We start from the raw sequence: 20,090 nt of genomic DNA, 5'->3' as shown, positions 1-20,090 counted from the left end.
AGGGACAAAATTGTAGACCTGCACAAGGCTTGGATAGGCTACAGGACTATAGGCAAGCAGCTTGTTGAGAAGGAAACAACTGTTGGCGCAATTCTTAGAAAATGGAAGTAACACAATGGAATACTGTCAATCTTCCTTGGTCTGGAGCTTCATGCAAGATCTCGCCTCGTCAGGTAAGGATGATTCTGAGAAAGGTCAGGAATCAGCCTAGAACTACACGGGAGGACCTAGTCAATGACCTGAATAGAGCTGTGACCACAGTCTCAAACATTACAGTTAGTAACACACTATGTCGTCATGGATTAAAATACTGCAGGGCACGCAAGCTCCCCCCACTCACACCAGCTCATGTCCAGGCCCTTTTGAAGTTCGCCAATGACCATCTGGATGATTTAGAGGAGGCATGGGAGCTAGTCATGTGGTCAGATGAGGCCAAAATAGAACTTTTTGGTATCAACTCCACTCGCCGTGTTTGGAGTAAGAAGAATGAGTACAACCGCAAGAACACAGTTCCAACTGTGGAGCATGGCTGGGGAAACATCATACTTTGGGGGTGCTTTTCTGCAAAGGGGACAGGACAGGATGGATGAGGTCATGTATCACAAGATTTTGGCCAACAACCTCCTTTCCTCAAGAGCATTGAAGATGGGTTGTGGCTTGGTCTTTTAGCATGACAATGACCTGAAACACACAGCCAGGGCAACTGAGTAGTGGGTCCGTAAGAAGCATTTCAAGGTCATGGAGTGGCCTAGCCTGTCTCCAGACCTGAACTCTATAGAAAATCCTTGGAGGGAGCTGAAACTCAATGTTGCCAGGCAACAGCCCCGAAACCTGAAAGATCTGGAGAAGATCTGTATGGAAGTGTGGGCCAAAATCCCTGCTGCAGTGTGTGCAAATTTGGTCAAGAACTACATAAAATGTCTGACCTCTATTATTGCAAACAAATGTTTTTGTACCAAATATTATGTTCGGTTTGTCTATTGTATCAAACACTTATTCCATGCAATAAAATGCAAATGAATTATGTACAAATCATACAATGTGATTTTCTGGATTATCTTTAAGATTCTGTCGCTCACAGTTGAAGCATACCTATTCTGGTGCAGCGGCATTGCTATAATGATCTAGTATGTCTGTTTATGCTATTTTCTTCCCCCTTAGGTGACTGGTCACATGACTGTGACATAGCTCAGGTCCTGTGCGCACAGAATGTCTGTTTGATCACATGACTGTGACATCAGCAAGGTCCTGTCTGTGTGTGTGTGTGTGTGTGTGTGTGTGTGCTACAGGATATATAAACCCTGGGTGATTTGTGACAGGTGTGTTCCTGTGTTGGGTGTTCCTGGGTGTTGGGAGTTCCTGTGTTAGGTGCTCCCGTGTGGACACCGTGTGAGAGGCACGAGGCTGTTCCCTGTGTGTGGGGGGAACACCGCTCGTGTGAGGCCTGGGGAAGCCTGGTGGACTCCTGGAGGGTGAAGCCTGGATCGCTGAGAGTGTGAACGTGATGCCAGTAAGCCTTGGAGTGCCAGAGGCTGGAATGTAAACGTCCTGGAGGACAGAGCCTGGATCTGTGTGTGAGAGATGCCAGTGGTCTTGGACTGGATAAGGTCAGGAGACCACGTGTGGTAAGCCTTAAAGCCACAGTGGTGGAAAACCTAATGGACTGAGACAGCTAAACCCGGCAAAGGTAATACACTACGTTATATGGACATTGGTATATGATTACCTTGCTGAAGGCTGTACCTGGAGCAAGTGGGCCTGTGTGCCACTTGGCTCACGAATACTGTATATATGTGTGTCGGCGGGCCACTGAGTTGGACCCGGTAATGAGCGGTTTTATGAAGTAATAAACTGCAGCATTGTGGAAAAACGGAAAGACATTGCACGTGTGCATTGATTGACGCAGCGAAGCGAGTATCCCCCAGGATGATGACTAGCGCTGCTGTACATGTGGTTCGAGGATGCGGGCAACTGCAGTCTGGTTGCTAGGGGCAACTGCAGTCCGGTTGCTAGGGGCAACGGCGCAGGACGACGAGTGTGGATGAAGCATCTTGCTGCAACTCGGCGGGGTTGCGAAGATTGTCGTCGCACTCAAATCCGGTTGTTTGCTGCAACTCGGCGGGGTTGCGAAGATTGTCGTCGCACTGAAATTCGGTTGTTTGCTGCAACTCGGCGGGGTTGCGAAGATTGTCGTCGCATTCAAATCCGGTTGTTTGCTGCAACTTGGCGGGGTTGCGAAGATTAACGTCGCACTCAAATCCTGTTTTGCGGTGGCTCGGCGGGGCCACGAAATTTTTTTCGGGGAGAGCGGTGAAGTTCAAGTGTGAACAGTGTACCGTGATGGCTGTGAGCAAAGCAGCAGATGTGTCTGGAGCTATTGAGCGTTTGAAGGGCCGGTTGGGACCGGAGCAGGTATTTGAGAAACTCTTACAGGACATGGTGCAGGAACCGCAGGAGCTGTGGGCACCATAGAGAATGGCGGCAGTGGACCATTCTATGAACTCTCCGGGGGTGCCAGTGTTGTCCCAGAGTGCCCGGGGAGGTGGTAAGAGATGTTGTGAACTGAGTCCTAAGACTGTCGCTGATGTTTTTTGTAAAAATTCCCTTACAGGTGTGGCTGTTAAAAAGGGGGCGGAGTCTAAAAAGGGGCAAATTTTCACAAGAGTGTGGTATGTACAAAACTGGAAATTGTTACTGGTTGCGGGTTGGTACCTCCCAAGAATGACAAGGTGACCGTTGATAACGGGGTAGCTCCAGTGGAAGGGGGTGACGTCAAAGTGGGAGGTGACCTGTTAGTCCACAACACCATAGGGAATGACACAGACCCCATAGCTGACGGTGACACTACGGAAGTAGAAGGAGAGGTCAGTCAGGAGGGGATGGATGAGGTGAGAAAGTCAACCTCGCGTCGACGGCGCAAGGGCCATAAAAAGGTTGCTCCGGTAGTCTTGGCTGAAAATGAAAATAAAGGAGATGTAATGCTGTGTGCTGTTGTTACAAGGGTGGATCCTCCTTCAGAGGCAGAAGAGAAGGTGACGGACCTGGAGAACGTGTCCTCAGACCAGCGGAGCCTGGAGTCTGAACGGCACAGGGTATACCAGGTTTTGAAGAACTTACAGCGAGATCTAAAGGGAAGCAACGAGGAAGTTGTCCAGTGGAAGGAGATGTTCCACGCAATTAAGGAGGACCGCCGCAAAATCAAGGAAGAGGTTTTGCAGTTGAAGCTTGAGAAGGAGGCGCGGCAGGATGGAGTTTCTGGACGTGAACAAATCCTAGAACGACTGCGCAAACAGCTCAACCAGGAGCTGTGTGACTCCAAGAAGGAGTGTGGTGAACGCAGTAGGGAACTGCAACAGATTAAGAGAGATTATGAGGATCTCCTTAAGGTGAAAGAAAAACTAGAGGAGGATAAGGCGGGTGCAGAGCAAGTGCGCCAAGTGGTTGAGACCACTCTGCAAGATATCCGTGAGGAGAATGATGATCTCCGCAGAAATACCCTAGGTCTGGAAGCTCAGGTGAAGGAGCTACAGGTGTCCTGTGATAATCTCCAGAGGGCAGAGACGTGCCTTAAGGAAAGGCTCAGCAAGATGGAAGCTGAGCGGGAAAAGATGGAGGAGTCCATCGGAGAAGTCACAGACCAGGGCCAGGAGTTGGTCGCTGGTGATGGGAGGTATGAAGCAGATACCTCCTCGAGTGATGTGAGCTCGGATGATTCGGTGGATGTCGGAGCCGAGATCAAGGAGCTCAAGGAGTTGATACAAGTTCAATGGACGCAAGAGAAGCTTGAGAGATTGACTGTTGAGAGAGAGCCGAGTGGGCGCATTGGAGACAGAGATGTCTGAGAGAACCCTATTGTTAAGGGAGCAGTTGAAGCAGGAAGAGCTTCAGAGATGGGCTGCTGAGAGGCGAGTAGCTGAGCTGGAAGAAGAAGTTTTAGAGCTCAAAGGTCGCCTAGCAAAGTGTCACGCAGTGAACGAGACCTCCTTTGAGAAGGGAAAAGGCAAGCAGGTTGCACTCGCTCCCTTGTTCCATGAGAGAGTGGACCTGAGGAGAGCTAAGAGTAGGGTAACGGAAGATAAAAGTGAAATGGAAGTGGTCAGGATGAAAATTGGTGAAATTGTAGCTGTGAGTCAGCTCAGGGGAAGCATCCAGGGTGAAGAAGCTGGAAGTCAGTTGTCCCTGAAACCTGAGCTGGTTGATCATCTGGAAACCACTGGTGAGACCGAAACGTCTCGGTACAAGTGCCTCGTAGATGTACCCGAGGATTTGAGGGAAGAATGCACCAGTGAGTCCGTGCATGCAGAGTTTAAGAAGGCTGTGGGAGCCTGTAAGGTGTACTTGACCTCAGAGGCTAAACAGCTGGTGGTCCTGTCCACGACTGAAGTCACAGTGAAGAGGGTGGCGATCCTAAGTGACATACATTGGCAATGTATTCGCACGAAGCGGTTTCTCCGGTTGAAGACGGAGCAAGCCGCTAGACAACTGGAGCTGATGAGGAAGGCTCACAGTCTGCGTGAAGAGGTCATCCGGGTGCCTCATGTTCTGGTGAGAAAGCTCATTGGGAGAAATGGCCGAGCCATGCAGATGATGGTGAAGAAGTCTGGTGTGGTGAAAGTAAGCAGTCCACGTGATCGTCAGGACTGGGTACCGGATGAAGATAGCATGGTGTCTTTCTACGCTATAGGAACGGAAGAAAGTCTTGCAGATATGAGCATGCTGGTGGAGTACCGTGTGACCTACCTGCGAGAGGTGGAACAGTTAAATCTCGCTAGGCTGCGAGTGAATGGACAGCATCATCAGAGTAGTAGAAGGTGGCAGCCGTCTAGAGATTGTGAGACCAGACAGAGAAAGGGCCCCCTAAATAGCAGAACAGCTACAGCTGAAGTTAGGGACCTTTCAAGATGTCCTGAGAGTAGTGGGTGTGGGTTTAGAGGTAGTGAGACCTCCAGTGACTCAGGTTTGGGTGACCCATACAAACGACCCAATGAAGTGCGGGACAGTACGGAGTCGAACCGGACCTTAAATACCAGGGCATGTGAGTCGCACTGCTGTATTGACCGCTGGGAGCGGGGGAGACCTGACAGGGTATCGACTGACCGCTGGGAGCGGGGGAGGTCTGACAAGGTTATGACTGACCGCTGGGAGCCGGGGAGGTCTGACAAGTTTACGACCCGGAAATGTGACTTGATGAAGTCGGTGACAATGGCAGATAGTAGGTCCCTGAGGAATGGGCTAATGTCGTTGACTAATATTCCAGGGGCTGAGCAGCGCAATTGTCAAATTCACGGTCTCTGTATGAACTGTGGGTTATAGACTGTTTGTGTATATTGTGTGTTCAACCCCACAAGTTTGAACAGAGTGGGGGAATATGTGGTGCAGCGGCATTGCTATAATGATTTAGTATGTCTGTTTATGCTATTTTCTTCCCCCTCAGGTGACTGGTCACATGACTGTGACATAGCTCAGGTCCTGTGCACACAGAATGTCTGTTTGATCACATGACTGTGACATCAGCAAGGTCCTGTCTGTGTGTGTGTGTGTGTGTGTGTGTGTGCTACAGGATATATAAACCCTGGGTGATTTGTCACAGGTGTGTTCCTGTGTTGGGTGTTCCTGGGTGTTGGGAGTTCCTGTGTTAGGTGCTCCCGTGTGGACACCGTGTGAGAGGCATGAGGCTGTTCCCTGTGTGTGGGGGGAACACCGCTCGTGTGAGGCCTGGTGAGGCCTGGGGAAGCCTGGTGGACTCCTGGAGGGTGAAGCCTGGATCGCTGAGAGTGTGAACGTGATGCCAGTAAGCCTTGGAGTGCCAGAGGCTGGAATGTAAACGTCCTGGAGGACAGAGCCTGGATCTGTGTGTGAGAGATGCCAGTGGTCTTGGACGGGATAAGGTCAGGAGACCACGTGTGGTAAGCCTTAAAGCCACAGTGGTGGAAAACCTAATGGACTGAGACAGCTAAACCCGCAAAGGTAATACACTACGTTATATGGACATTGCTATGGACATTGGTATATGATTACCTTGCTGAAGGCTGTACCTGGAGCAAGTGGGCCTGTGTGCCACTTGGCTCACGAATACTGTATATATGTGTGTCGGCGGGCCACTGAGTTGGACCCGGTAATGAGCGGTTTTATGAAGTAATAAACTGCAGCATTGTGGAAAAACGGAAAGACATTGCACGTGTGCATTGATTGACGCAGTGAAGCGAGTATCCCCCAGGATGATGACTAGCGCTGCCGTACACTATGATAAAAATGACAGACCTCTCCATTCTTTGTAGGTGGTATCAAATACTTATTTTCCCTACTGTATATCATGGACTGCCACAAGTCCTCACACCATTCAATGGGTCCACAGCCCACCATATAGTATGATGCCCCCCCACAGTGCCCTCACACAGTATGATGGCTCCATAACCCACTTCACACAGTATGATAGCCCCTTCAGCTTCCCACACCGCATGATGGCCCCCACACCATGAACGATGGCTCCCACAGCCCCCCACATTTTATGATGTACCCCATAGCTCCCCACACCATGTATGATGGATCCTACAGCCCCTCACACACAGTATGATGGCCCCCACAGCCCCCATACCATATATGATAGCCCCCACACCAAATATGATTTCCCCTACAGTACCACACAGCATATACACTGATGAGCAAAAGGGTAACAATGTTTTGAACTTTTGACTTTCAGGCTCTGTATCTCACCATCCACTACTGCTTCGAATGTGAGAATACCATCATTTTATAGACAATAATCTTTGCTATCTCATGCATAAATTTGACTTGCAACTATTTGCATATGATTTGCTATGCAGATTCTTGTCATGTCACTGCATTGTTACTGTTTTGCTTCTAAAAATCTAAATTAAAATTTTTATTATTTTGGTAGTATTTTGTAATTCCACCTTTGCCTTTCAACACTGCCTGGATCCTTCTGGGCATGCTCTCAATTAGATTCAAGCATGTCTCAACTGAAATCAGATCCCAGGTCTCTTCTACACATTCCCAAAGTTGGTGCATACTGGTCGACTCATTTGGGTACGCATACAGCTTTTTCTTCAACTCTACCCACAAGTGTTCGATTGGGTTGAGGTTTGGGGACTATAGGGGCCAATCCAGTACCTCTATTTCATTGTCAATGAACTATTTCTATGCCAATCTCGACGAATGCTTTGGGTCATTGTGCTGCTGGAACACTATGTCGTCCTTTCCATACCCATAGTACTCGAGTGTACAAAGTAACTCGTCTTGTAGGATACTCCCATATAGCTCAGCATTGAGACCACCATCGATCCTGGTCAAGTATTTAAATATTTTGACTGTTTGAATGTGATCAACCCCATATCATCAGGTTTCCTCCACCAAACTTGAGAGTTCCTTCAATTTCTCACTTTTCCCTTGCTTCTTCCAGATCCATTTGCAATCATGAGAGCCTAGTCTATTGACTTTCGTCTCATCGCTCCAAATCATTTGTTTCCAATCTTCTACTGTCCACTTTTCATACTGTTTTGCAAACTCAAGCTGACACTTCTTATGACGATATTGAAGTAGAGGCTTATTCACCTTTTTTCGTGCCATCATTCCAGACTTCTGTAACGTGTGTCGCATGGTGCTTGCACGGACATCTCACTATTACGAACCATACGAGCCACCTCTACTGCCGGGTTTGTACCGACAGAACTGATAGACCTTGTGATGAGCCGACTTGTTGACTCCGATATTTTGCCTGGACATCCACCTCTTTTGAATGGATGGGCAGACTTCATTTCATATTCTTCTAACTGTCATTGCTCTGACATGATGCAGTTTGGCAATTTTCTTGGCAGTGAGGCCACTAACGATGAGTTGGATGATGCTGCTTTTCTTTTCTTGGGAAATCTTCTTCATGGCAGCTCTTCGATTCAAACCAGTGACCTTTCGCTTGGGAATCAACCTAATAATACACTGAGCTATTAGGGAATGTGAGTACAGGTTGTAATTTGTAGTATACAGGAAGAAAAAGATTTTTCCACTACCAGGAGCAAAACAGTAACAATGCAGTGACATGACAAGAATCTGCATAACTAATCATATGCTAAATAGATGAAAGTCAAATTTATGTATGTGAAAGCCAAGATGATTTTCTATATAATGAAGGTAGTCTTATTTTCGAAACAGCAGTGGATGGTGAGATATGAACCTGAAAGTCAAAAGTTCAAAACATTGTTATTCTTTTGCTTGTCAGTGTATGATGACTCCCACAGCCACCCACACCATGTATTATGGCCAACACCATGTATGATTGCCCCCACAGACCTCCATACATTATGATGCCCCACATACAGTATCTTCCTTTAATTGACAAAATAAAAAAAGTCTCCTAACCCTGTTACCCCACTGCGTCAGTCTGTGCTGTGTGGAGGCTGGGGCTCCATACAGCGGGCATAATGTAGTAATGTCATTCTGTCTGCCACGCTGAGAGGTCAGAGCTCACAAGCATAGGTTGAATGATGGAGCAGGGGGCAATGGCTGGTTTATTCAATGGCATCTGCATCCTGAAGATTCATATACCGTTGAGGCCAAAATGCTCAGCGAATGGAGTGGAGGGGGGTCAGTGTTGCTTAGAACTGGCCCCCCCCCAGCTCATGGGACCAATAGGGGCCATGTGGTCTGCCCCTATGGGCAGTGTTCCCCTGGTCTATTTGGGACCAGTGCAATATGAATAAAAATAATTTTCTTAGAATGTTACTCATATACAGTATATTCAGATTAAAAATCTGCACTACTCATTTTTGCTATAGTCCACATGAAAAGAAATATCTCCCCAAAATATATAAAATACAATATTTAATAGCTTTGATAGTAGATATTTAGATATTGTGTACCAAATATTTTTTTAGGCTCAATGGGCAAGATCTAGCTAGGATATAAGGAGCTCATACCAGATTTTCATGATTGTGAACTGTGTATAGAAATATGGCTGTGGACAACATGGTGTTTGACATGGTCAAGAGTTTTCTGGCGCTCTTACAAAAGGAATAATAATTGACTGTGTATTATACTTCCACCTTACATTCTGCTTTGGTATTATTGCCTAGGTGTTTAGATTCTGAAATGATGAATTGTCATCCATAATAATATCACACCACAGGACCACAGTGGTCAATTGGTCAATCACTGGCACAGGATATTACCATTGATATGGAGCTAAGCTAATTGGAACTTGACCTACATAGTGACTTCTTTTCGAATCACATAGTTGAGTATCTATGGTGTTACAATTCAGAAGCTCCAAGGTGGCTTCTTCCCTGCATGTCTTTCCTGCAGTGGAAGTGGCAGTACTCTATATGGTAACAAATACTGCTCCCTCTGGGATAATATGTTCTTTAGTTTTTTTAACAAAGCAGTTAAAATATAAGAAAGGACCTATTTTAGGAACCCCTTTAAACCCAAAGCAGAACCATATAAGGTTTCCTTCACACCAAGTTTATGGACAAAGTCACCTGTATATATTTAGATAGTAAAATAAAGTATCCAAATGTATTCTGTAAGGTATAAACAGCTTTCTGTCCTCCAAATACTGCTATAACTTAAGGTTATTTAGGTACGTGTGTGATAACTTTATGTTTTTAAGGTGCATCTTTAACTCGTAGATATCTGGACACTGTACTATCTTAAGGTAGAAGTCAATGGCATATATTGTAGTACCAAACAATGACTTTTCATGAAAAAACAAACCAACCTCTATGCTGTCAACTTGATGTGATAGGGGCTAAAAGCTGTCTTGCCACGACAATGAACAAATACATTTTGCTGGGTGTAGGCACTATATTTATTATGCTTATTTATCTAGTGCCATCATATTCCACAGTACTTTACAAACACCATATATATATATAATGTTAATTACCCTAGGAATGGCTTTGTACCATTGTAGTCTATGGTGAACTATGTTTTGGTTCAGGAGAACCATGGATGTGTCTGGATGTCCCAACCACTGTGAAATAATCTGTGAAATTATAAATCAATAATACACATGAAAATAAGCAACTTTGTCATATATCTTATCAGAGAAATTATTTTTTTCTCCTCCTAAGTTAATCTTTCATGCTCAATTCATGGCTAAAATCTGTAAAATCTGCATCAGATTTCCCATTACTGATATAAGAGATGGCTGTTGGTGCTTTTAAAATACGATAGAGGGGGGAGAAGAGAGGAGCGAGAGGCAGACACAGACATTCTGCTGCAAGTTCACCTGAATCGACAGTTACATTTCTCCATAGAACTTTATGAGCATCAACTGTCATCTCCTATCTCAGTAATGGGAAAATCGGTATTCACTGAAGACAGATTTTACTCATGGAGAATTCTGAGAATGAATTATCAGTCCAGGAGGAGAAAGAAGCAGATTTCTCTGATAAAATATATTACGTTTCTTATTTTCATGTGTAGTATTGATTTATGGGGAAAAAAAATGACGATTACTCCATCAGCTCAGCTCACACTTTGCATTTTAATGTATTTTTGTTCTACCAAAATTAGGACTGGATACAATATAAAGGGAACTATAAAGCTTTTCCCTTGAGAAAAAAATATATAATAAAAAGCTAACTCTGGGCCAAGCTTTTTGACATAGATGTGTCAATACTGTTTGGAAATGAATACTTTCTAACAATCAGTCGGCATATGCACATTCATCTCTGCATCTACTTTTCAGGATAAAGTATTGCATCTTTGAACCCAGGTATTGGCATCCATTCATGTATTACGAGGCCAGGCATATGAGTGAAGTGGCACATTTCCAGATACCCTCTGCAATCTTTATCATAAAGCCTGACTATGGCAGGTTAGCATTACAGTATCCTTTTATATGTTTGTATAATGGGAAATATTTCATATAGCAGTATATTAGATAACATGGTTACCAATGTGAATCCAGTGGCTCTATGTCGGTGGCTGCAATACAATTGGGTTATTTGGTTTTTTTTTGTATCACATATATAGCACTGCCTGAAATGCTATTGTTCAACCTCGACAAGTCACAAAATCAACCAGACTATGAAATCCGAATCAGAATATATAGAGAGAGAATATCACCCTACCTGATCAGTCCTAGCTAGCTTTACGCTGGGTGAAGATTTAAGAAACATTATATTATTTTAATGTTTTCTAAGAGGTGTACATTATAATGTTGTGCTAGCTTTCATGACACTAGTAATAATTTTCTATCTAACCATTAGCAGAGTATGTGCAACAAGGTAACAACAGTACCATCATCATCTTCAATTGTCATGAAACTTATTTTTACATTTTCTTTAACTTCTTTAAAACACCAAGCAAAAAAAAGATCACCTCCTTTGTTCCAGCATCAGATACTGCAATCCCTTACCATGCCTTAACATCCCCTGTGCTGCCCATTAGAGGGTTCCTCCACTTTGTGGATGCTATGTACCACTGTACCAGCTGCAGACAACTCCCAACCTTCCTCTCTACTGCCTCTCCCATTGAATCAGCTGTGCCTTTACATAGTGCAAATCCATTATCCAGCTTCACTAGAGAGAGCGAAGACTGTAAGGAGGGGTTGAAGCACAGTGCGGCAGGAGAAGTGAAGGAGAGAAAAATGGAGGGAAAAGGCAGAGAAAAAGAAACGAAAAGAAAAAGGCTGAGGGTTAAAGATGGAGACGAATGAGGAGGACCTTGGTGGTAGACTTGACACCCATATGATGTTATGACATTACAAATATTAATCCCTATATTCATTCTTCATAAAGAATTATACAATATAGAAATTTTCAAGACAAAGCGTACAAGCAAGAGTAAATTATTATGTAAATGGTGTACTTTGAACCATCTCGATCCCATTGGGTAACCATGTTCAATGCACACCTCAGAGATGTGTATACATCTTTGCACAAAGCTTCCCCCACCCCTGATTTCTACATATCTTGTAATGCAGATATAATACAGAATGTATGACCCCACTGACAGATAACCTGCCATATGCAGTACATGTTACATAGACATTATACATAACATGCGCGATATTCATCGGCTATGTCGAATGTACACGACTCGCCTGTAATAAGTAAATCTTCCAATCACATGCACCTTATCAGATTATAATATCCACCTTGCACATACAATGGATATACCGGCATATATATATATATACACTTCTCATCACAATTCTATCTTATGTAATATTATGAATGAAAGAACCCATAAATCCATACACCACATACAAATATGCACATAAATGACCAATGTCCCCATGTGTCCTTTCCACGCATATTCACACACAGCACTCACCGCAAAGCCATCTGCAGGAGCGTGTGAGGATAGGAGAGTCAGCAGCACAGTGTAGCTGTGTGTGTATGTGTATGTCTCTGTACCATGGAGTCTTGCAGCTGCTAACTGTGCAAAATACATTAGAAAAGCAGACTCCCTCCCCCCAGACCCACTGTGACGTGAGCATGGGCAGATTAACCTGCTGTATGCTGACAATTGGTAGATCACCCCTATGTGGAGCATCAGCACCTTGGAGCTCTTTCTTAAAATAGCAGTACAGCAACCCTTTAACCCACTGCATGCAAACTATTACTGCAAATGAAAAATCAGCATGTTGCCCTGATGTCAGATAGCAATTGCATATACTGTATATACCCAATAGTTACAGGCGACATCCTATTCTTTGTCATTGACTAGCATAATAAATGAATACTATAAATTATAAATTCCAAAGAAAAAAATATATAGAGAAATTCATCAAAGAGTGAATTCACCAGAATCATGAATGAAGTAAGAATTCGCGATGGGGATTTGCAGAAAGAAATGTCAGTCACAAATGAGGATGAGCTCTCTTCTGTACCAAAAAAGGTTTCTGTGAATATAACCAATAGGAATCTGCCAAGAGCTCCCCCTGCCTAGTAACTGAATCCTACAAACTCAAGGAACCTTCAGTGTAAGATGTGGTTAGAAAGGATATCTTTTATTAAGGGCCATTTACAGATTAAATATAATAAGAGTAGTAGACTGCTCAAATAAATTAAGGGAACACTTAGGCATCACAGTCAAGTCAATTACACTTCAGGGATATCAATCTGTCCAGTAAGGAAACATACGCAACTTTGAATTCATTTCATCCGCTTTGGAGCAAATGAAAGTGACAACAGGTGCATCGGAAAGGTAGCAGTAAGACAACCCCAAAAAAGTGAATGGTTTGGTGGTGGTGGTACAGCCAATTTCTCACCCCAATTCCTTCCTGACTGAGTCTAATCTAATTTTGCATTTTGCTACTAATAGCATGAGGTGATACCTGCAGCCCATTCAGGTTGCACAGATAGTCCAGTTGTTCCAGGATGGCACTTCCATAGGTGCTATCGGAAGGAAGGTTTGCTGTGTTTTCCCGCACAGTCTCAAGAACATTGAGGAGAAACCAGGACATGGGCCAACAAACGAGGAGAGCCGAGCAGGGACATACGAGGGCAGCCCAGCAACAGAACCACTATTTGTGAAGACGAACAAGATGAGTGCTTCCAGACCTCTACAAAATCAGCTCCAGTGGGCTACTAGTGTGCATGTTTCTGACAGCAATGCTCCTCGGGGAAATATGCAAATTGTCTCTTCAGAAAGGACATAAATGTCAAAAACAGACTTCATGAAAGTGACAAGTGGGCCCAATGTACTGTAGTGGGACCTGTGCTCACAGCCCAGCCCTAAACGGCTTGATTGGCATTTGCCAGAGAACACCAAAATTGAAGGTCTCCTATTGGCTCCCTTTTTTTATCTCCACCAATAAGAACAGGTTCCCACTGAAGTTATGATAGACATAAAGATGCCATGGTTACCATTATGCTGCCTTCTTGCAACATCGTAATGGAAAACTGGTTTGGCTGTGGGTGGGGTAGTCTGGGGAGACATATCCTTGGAGGATTGCACAAATCTCCATGTGATAGTCAGTTGTAAGGGTGTGTGGACTGTGCTCTCACGTTCTTGCCCCTTAAGACAAAAATCACATCATTTGAATAGTGTCATGCGTTTATATATATATATATATATATATATATATATATATATATATATATATATATATATATATATATATATATATATATATATATATATATATATACACTGTGTTCCAAATTATTATGCAAATAATATTTTCTCAGATTTTCCCAAATTACCTATATGAATTGCAGTCATTGTAATTTTCCAGGCAAATAACTATTAGAGTACAATTGAAAGGTTTTTGTACAAACTGCCTATGATAACAGTATATTTAAAAAAAAATAAAACACTCAAACTGCACTCAAAATGCATGTTCCAAATTATTATGCACAGCAGAGTTTAACCTTTTCATTTTAATAAAGAACAAAAAAATGGTCATTTTTGAAATTATAAGCATTAGCAGGTTATTACAAACTGAAATCAAACAGTTTTCAACTCAAAACTTTATTCTAGGTGATGTAACATTTGCACATAGGACCCCTTGTTCGAAAGGAGCTTCTGAACTCTCTCATTCATTGAATTTGTCAGGTTTTGGATGGTTTCTGCTTCAATTGTTTTGCATGAGCACAGAATACCCTCCCAGAGCTGTAGCTTAGATGTGAACTGCCTCCCGCCATCATAGACACTCCTTTTGATGATGCTCCAGAGGTTCTCAATGGGGTTGAGGTCAGGGGAGCATGGGGGCCACACCATAAGTTTGTCCCCTTTTATGCCCACAGCAGCCAGAGATGCAGATGTGTTATGTGCAGCATGAGACGGGGCAAGGAGAAGAGTGAGAGGAGTTATGGGGGCAGAGGAGCATCTTAGGCTCACCCCAGAACACAAGCCGGACACCGGGTCAGCGCCTACAGGGTCCTCTATGCCCAGTAGGAATAACCGGTATACCAGGAGGATTCTAAACCCCTGGTCAACCTGAAGCTACAATTATATAAAGAACTAGGAACCACGAAGGCCCCAGCGTCCAGGGATAGTGGTAGCCAGAAGAAAGTTCTTACCACCAAGCATACAGGTTAGGAGAGTGAAAGAGTACAGAAGCTAGGCCTAGTTTCAGGCTAGTCAGAAGCTTCAGAGTGAGAGGAAGAAACAGATCAGGAGGCCTTATACCCGCTCACTGGGGAGAGTCCAGAAGTGAACCCTTCCTATCAAGTACCCTGGACCGTACCTGCCGTCTACACCAGTAAAGGTACTGAAGCGAATCCCCTGTGTGCGTGTCTGTTATTCTCCCCTGGCCCGGCTGGGCCACCTCTCACCTGCATCCCTTTCATCAACTCTGCCCCGGGGACCCTCTCCGCCTGTGGGGAGCAGAAACATCCCAGCTGCCATCCCATCACCCCCGGAGGTCTGCTGCTGCGCCGGTACTCATTACCGGGAACCACAGGTGGCGTCACGAGACAAACTGTTAACAAACCCCCTTTTAAAGAGTGACCCCAGGGTACGGGCCCGGGAGCCGACCGCCTTGACATCCCAAGGAGGTAAAGGCCCGGGTACCGAGTCTCCCCCATATCCCCCTGGGCGAGTCATACACATACAGTACAGACCAAAAGTTTGGACACACCTTCTCATTTAAAGATTTTTCTGTATTTTCATGACTATAAAAATTGTACATTCACACTGAAGGCATCAAAACGATCAATTAGCACATGTGGAATTATATACTTAACAAAAAAGTGTGAAACAACTGAAAATATGTCTTATATTCTAGGTTCTTCAATGTAGCCACCTTTTGCTTTGATGACTGCTTTGCACACTCTTGGCATTCTCTTGATGAGCTTCAAGAGGTAGTCACCGGAAATGGTCTTCCAACAATCTTAAAGGAGTTCCCAGAGATGCTTAGCACTTGTTGGCCCTTTTGCCTTCACTCTGCGGTCCAGCTCACCTCAAACCATCTTGATTTGGTTCAGGTCTGGTGACTGTGGAGGCCAGGTCATCTGGCGTAGCACCCCATCACTCTCCTTCTGGGTCAAATAGCCCTTACACAGCCTGGAGGTGTATTTGGGGTCATTGTGGTGTTGAAAAATAAATGATGGTCCAACTAAACGCAAACCGGATGGAATAGCATGCCGCTGCAAGATGCTGTGGTAGCCATGCTGGTTCAGTATGCCTTCAATTTTGAATAAATCCCCAACAGTGTCACCAGCAAAGCACCCCCACACCATCACACCTCCTCCTCCATGCTTCACAGTGGGAACCAGGCATGTAGAGTCCATCCGTTCACCTTTTCTGCGTCGCACAAAGACACGATGGATGGAACCAAAGATCTCAAATTTGGACTCATCAGACCAAAGCACAGATTTCCACTGGTCTAATGTCCATTCCTTGTGTTCTTCAGCCCAAACAAGTCTCTTCTGCTTGTTGCCTGTCCTTAGCAGTGGTTTCTTAGCAGCTATTTTACCATGAAGGCCTGCTGTACAAAGTCTCCTCTTAACAGTTGTTGTAGAGATGTGTCTGCTGCTAGAACTCTGTGAGGCATTGACCTGGTCTCTAATCTGAGCTGCTGTTAACCTGCGATTTCTGAGGCGGTGACTCGGATAAACTTATCCTCAGAAGCAGAGGTAAATCTTGGTCTTCCTTTCCTGGGGCGGTCCTCATGTGAGCCAGTTTCTTTGTAGCGCTTGATGGTTTTTGCAACTGCACTTGGGGACACTTTCAAAGTTTGCCCAATTTTTCGCACTGACTGACCTTCATTTCTTAAAGTAATGATGGCCACTCGTTTTTCTTTACTTAGCTGCTTTTTTCTTGCCATAATACAAATTCTAACAGTCTATTCAGTAGGACTATCAGCTGTGTATCCACCAGACTTCTGCACAACACAACTGATGGTCCCAACCCCATTTATAAGGCAAGAAATCCCACTTATTAAACCTGACAGGGCACACCTGTGACGTGAAAACCATTTCCGGTGACTACCTCTTGAAGCTCATCAAGAGAATGCCAAGAGTATGCAAAGCAGTCATCAAAGCAAAAGGTGGCTACTTTGAAGAACCTAGAATATAAGACATATTTTCAGTTGTTTCACACTTTTTTGTTAACTATATAATTCCACATGTGTTAATTCATAGTTTTGATGCCTTCAGTGTGAATGTACAATTTTCATAGTCATGAAAATACAGAAAAATCTTTAAATGAGAAGGTGTGTCCAAACTTTTGGTCTGTACTATATATATATATATATATATATATATGTCATGTGAAGTGTGAACTATGTCCAGCGATTTTGAAATATATTAGACAATGAAAGGTTATGCATAGTATGAGTAGCGTACAGTGCAGAATAAGCTTAAGGTAAGACATAGATTAGGATTTAGGACAGAAGATACAGTGTGATAAGCATTGTAAGTATAGTATGCTTAGTGTATAGTGTTATAAGATGCATAGTGTTTGTATGGGATATCTGCCCAACAATAGGCTGCAGGGACAGATATAGTTAAGTGTTGGGACTAGCTCACAGGGGGGAGGGCTTAATGATAGACACAGGACTGTGCTTCCTGGATAGAGTTAGTTTGTTAGAGACAGTGACAAGGTCAAGTTCAAGATGCACTGGGCTGATAGCACGAAGAGTACATATTGTTCTGGGCGGTATGACGCCATACAAAATTCCCTGCTGAAATTCCTGCCCGTCCGGAGCTCAAGGCTCCAAAAGGGTGCCATGGGGAGTACCTCAAACCCTTCCATACAGAGGAAGATGGATCTGGAACCGCATGTGGGAAAGGTAACAGATCTCAAGTATACTGCGGATCTGGACTGGGAATCACTGGGACTGACAGGATCAGTGAGCATAGGAATAGTCCAGGTAGAACAAATAAAAAAAGCTGGAAATGTACTGTATTACGGAAAAAAGAAATGGAGGGTGCTGTGCCCGATACTGTGTGTTATAATCTGATGAACTTAAACTGTCCAGTAAACTTTTGAGTGGTAAAATGAACTGGGTGTCCCATGATCTGTGTGTCTTGTAACCAAAGACGTGGAGACAGCTCAGGCCTGTGGCCTGCAAGTGAGTGTGACACACCCCACACACGACAGCACACTGGGTCTGGAACACAATTTTCCTGTAATTTGCCAGGGCGACATGGAACAGGAGCTCAACCACGGCTACTGCCCTCTGGCACTTTACACAGTTGTACTCTGACTGATGTTAAGTACCGAGATGAAATCCTTGGCCATTATCAGCCCTTATGCTGGTGCAGTGCGCTCTGGGTTACTCCTGGTGCAGGACAATGCCATAGTGTGTAGGTAGTTACTGTATGACAAAGATATTGATGTCATTGTTAGACAACCATGTTCCACAGACCTGAATCCAACGAAAAACCTCTAAAAAAGTATGTATCAGTGCAACACAAGCTGCCAAATAGGGTCACAGACCAGTTCAGGAGTGCACAGATGCCCTGATACAGGTCTTGGAGGAGATCCCCCAGAACACCATCCGTTGCCTCATCAGGAACATGCCCCGGAAGCTGTCAGGAGTGCAGGCATGTGAGGGCTATAGACACTACTGAGTCAATGTAATGACCTTAGAGCGAACTGGATCTGAGTGTGATTTCAATTATTTTGCTTTGATTCTCCAGGTCACTAGGAATCTAGCCCTTGGGTGATTAATGATTTTGATTTCCATTGCCTAAAATTACATCATCATTACATCTATACGAATGATACAAATTATATCTATAGACTTTTTCAACTTGAAGCTTTTATTCATTGAGATCTGATGAGTGGCTTATGTGTTCCTTTAATTTTTTTTAAGTAGTGTATACTTTAGTAAATATTCCTGCATATAAGCAAAACACATACATTTGGAGATGAAAAATGGCTGTGTCACAATGAAAGAACTAAGGCCTCGATTCACCAAGACCAACAATTTTCACACAACTCTTGATTAAAGGGCATGGTAGAGTTAAACATCCCTGATATATTCAGAGGTGCAAATCTCTTAATGTATTAGGAGCACCTGTCAAGCTCCTCGCCACATATCTTAATACAGTCAAAAACATGTTAAATTCCTCCAAAGTGCATTGGCGGGAAAATTAAGCATTACATGGATTCAATTGGAATTGTCCATGTAATGAACGGGTATGTTGAGTCCTACAGAAAGAGAGATATTCCTTTTGACAGTTTGCTTCAATTAATAGATGAGGGTTTAGAATGGAAGGCGCCCCTCTAATAACTCCGAATTCCCAATGCCTTAGGTAAAACATTGCACATTGGTGTGGCCGTTGTGCTGCTGAGACCAAAAATAACATGCCGTAACCCCGCCCACAACCCAGCAGCCACTACAGGGACCCCAGCGCTGAGTCACACCTCACTTGTCGTGACGTCAGCGCGGGGTCACGTGATGCCTGTGAGCGGCCAAGGATAGTGCCGCTCACAGGCAGTATCTGCAACTAATTACAAAAATCCTTAGGGGCCCCGGGGGGATACATGGGGGGGGGGGGTAATATAGAGTACTGGACAACCCCTTTAAGCACCTTTGGCAGTGGACAAATGGTACGAGGAAATGTTTGAAATTTGTCATCCCTATGGTCTGGAGAGAACAGAGCAATCACAGTGATAATTGTTACTTCTGTATGGTTAACATAAAGGGCATTAATGGACATAAGCTGAGTGAATGGGTGTATTTTGACCTAGAATCGGCAAAACGACTTGTTTTACACTCAGATGAAATACCAGTACCATCATTCAATAAGTTAGAAGAGCTACCTGAAGGTGAATTCTGTTCTCATCTATAAACAGTAGTGATAATAACAGTGATTTTGAAGGAACCTCATCATTATTGCCACAAGTTTTTAATCAGCTTGCGCTCGATGACTACGATAGAGAACTAAATCTCCCAAAGAAATCAGCAGAATTATTGGCGTCTAGACTAAGAGAGAAAAATTTATTACATACAGAAACCAAAATCACATACTATCGCAACAAGGAAAAGGATTTACTGCCATTCTTCTGGGAGGAAAGTGATTTTGTTTATTGCAACACTGTTCAAGGCTTGCTGATGAAAATGGGCATATCACAAGCATATCACAATATCGACCAAGCAAATGGCGGCTGTTCATACACAGTTCTAAGCAGAGCCTAAAATGTGTACTTTTACACAATTGAAA

General features: G+C 44.0%; 1 pseudogene; it reads right to left on the bottom strand.

Annotated features, from left to right (window-relative positions):
- LOC141215509 (CYFIP-related Rac1 interactor A-like) overlaps nt 1-12,478 on the bottom strand; it is a 136,422-nt pseudogene extending 123,944 nt beyond the window's left edge.
- Between the last annotated feature and the right edge of the window lie 7,612 nt (nt 12,479-20,090).

The sequence above is a fragment of the Phyllobates terribilis genome, unplaced genomic scaffold, assembly GCF_046119375.1.
Source record: "Phyllobates terribilis strain yellow unplaced genomic scaffold, ASM4611937v1 Scaffold_2__4_contigs__length_985480577, whole genome shotgun sequence".
Classification (NCBI taxonomy): Eukaryota; Metazoa; Chordata; class Amphibia; order Anura; family Dendrobatidae; genus Phyllobates; species Phyllobates terribilis.
This window is presented reverse-complemented; position numbering and strand designations above follow the sequence as displayed.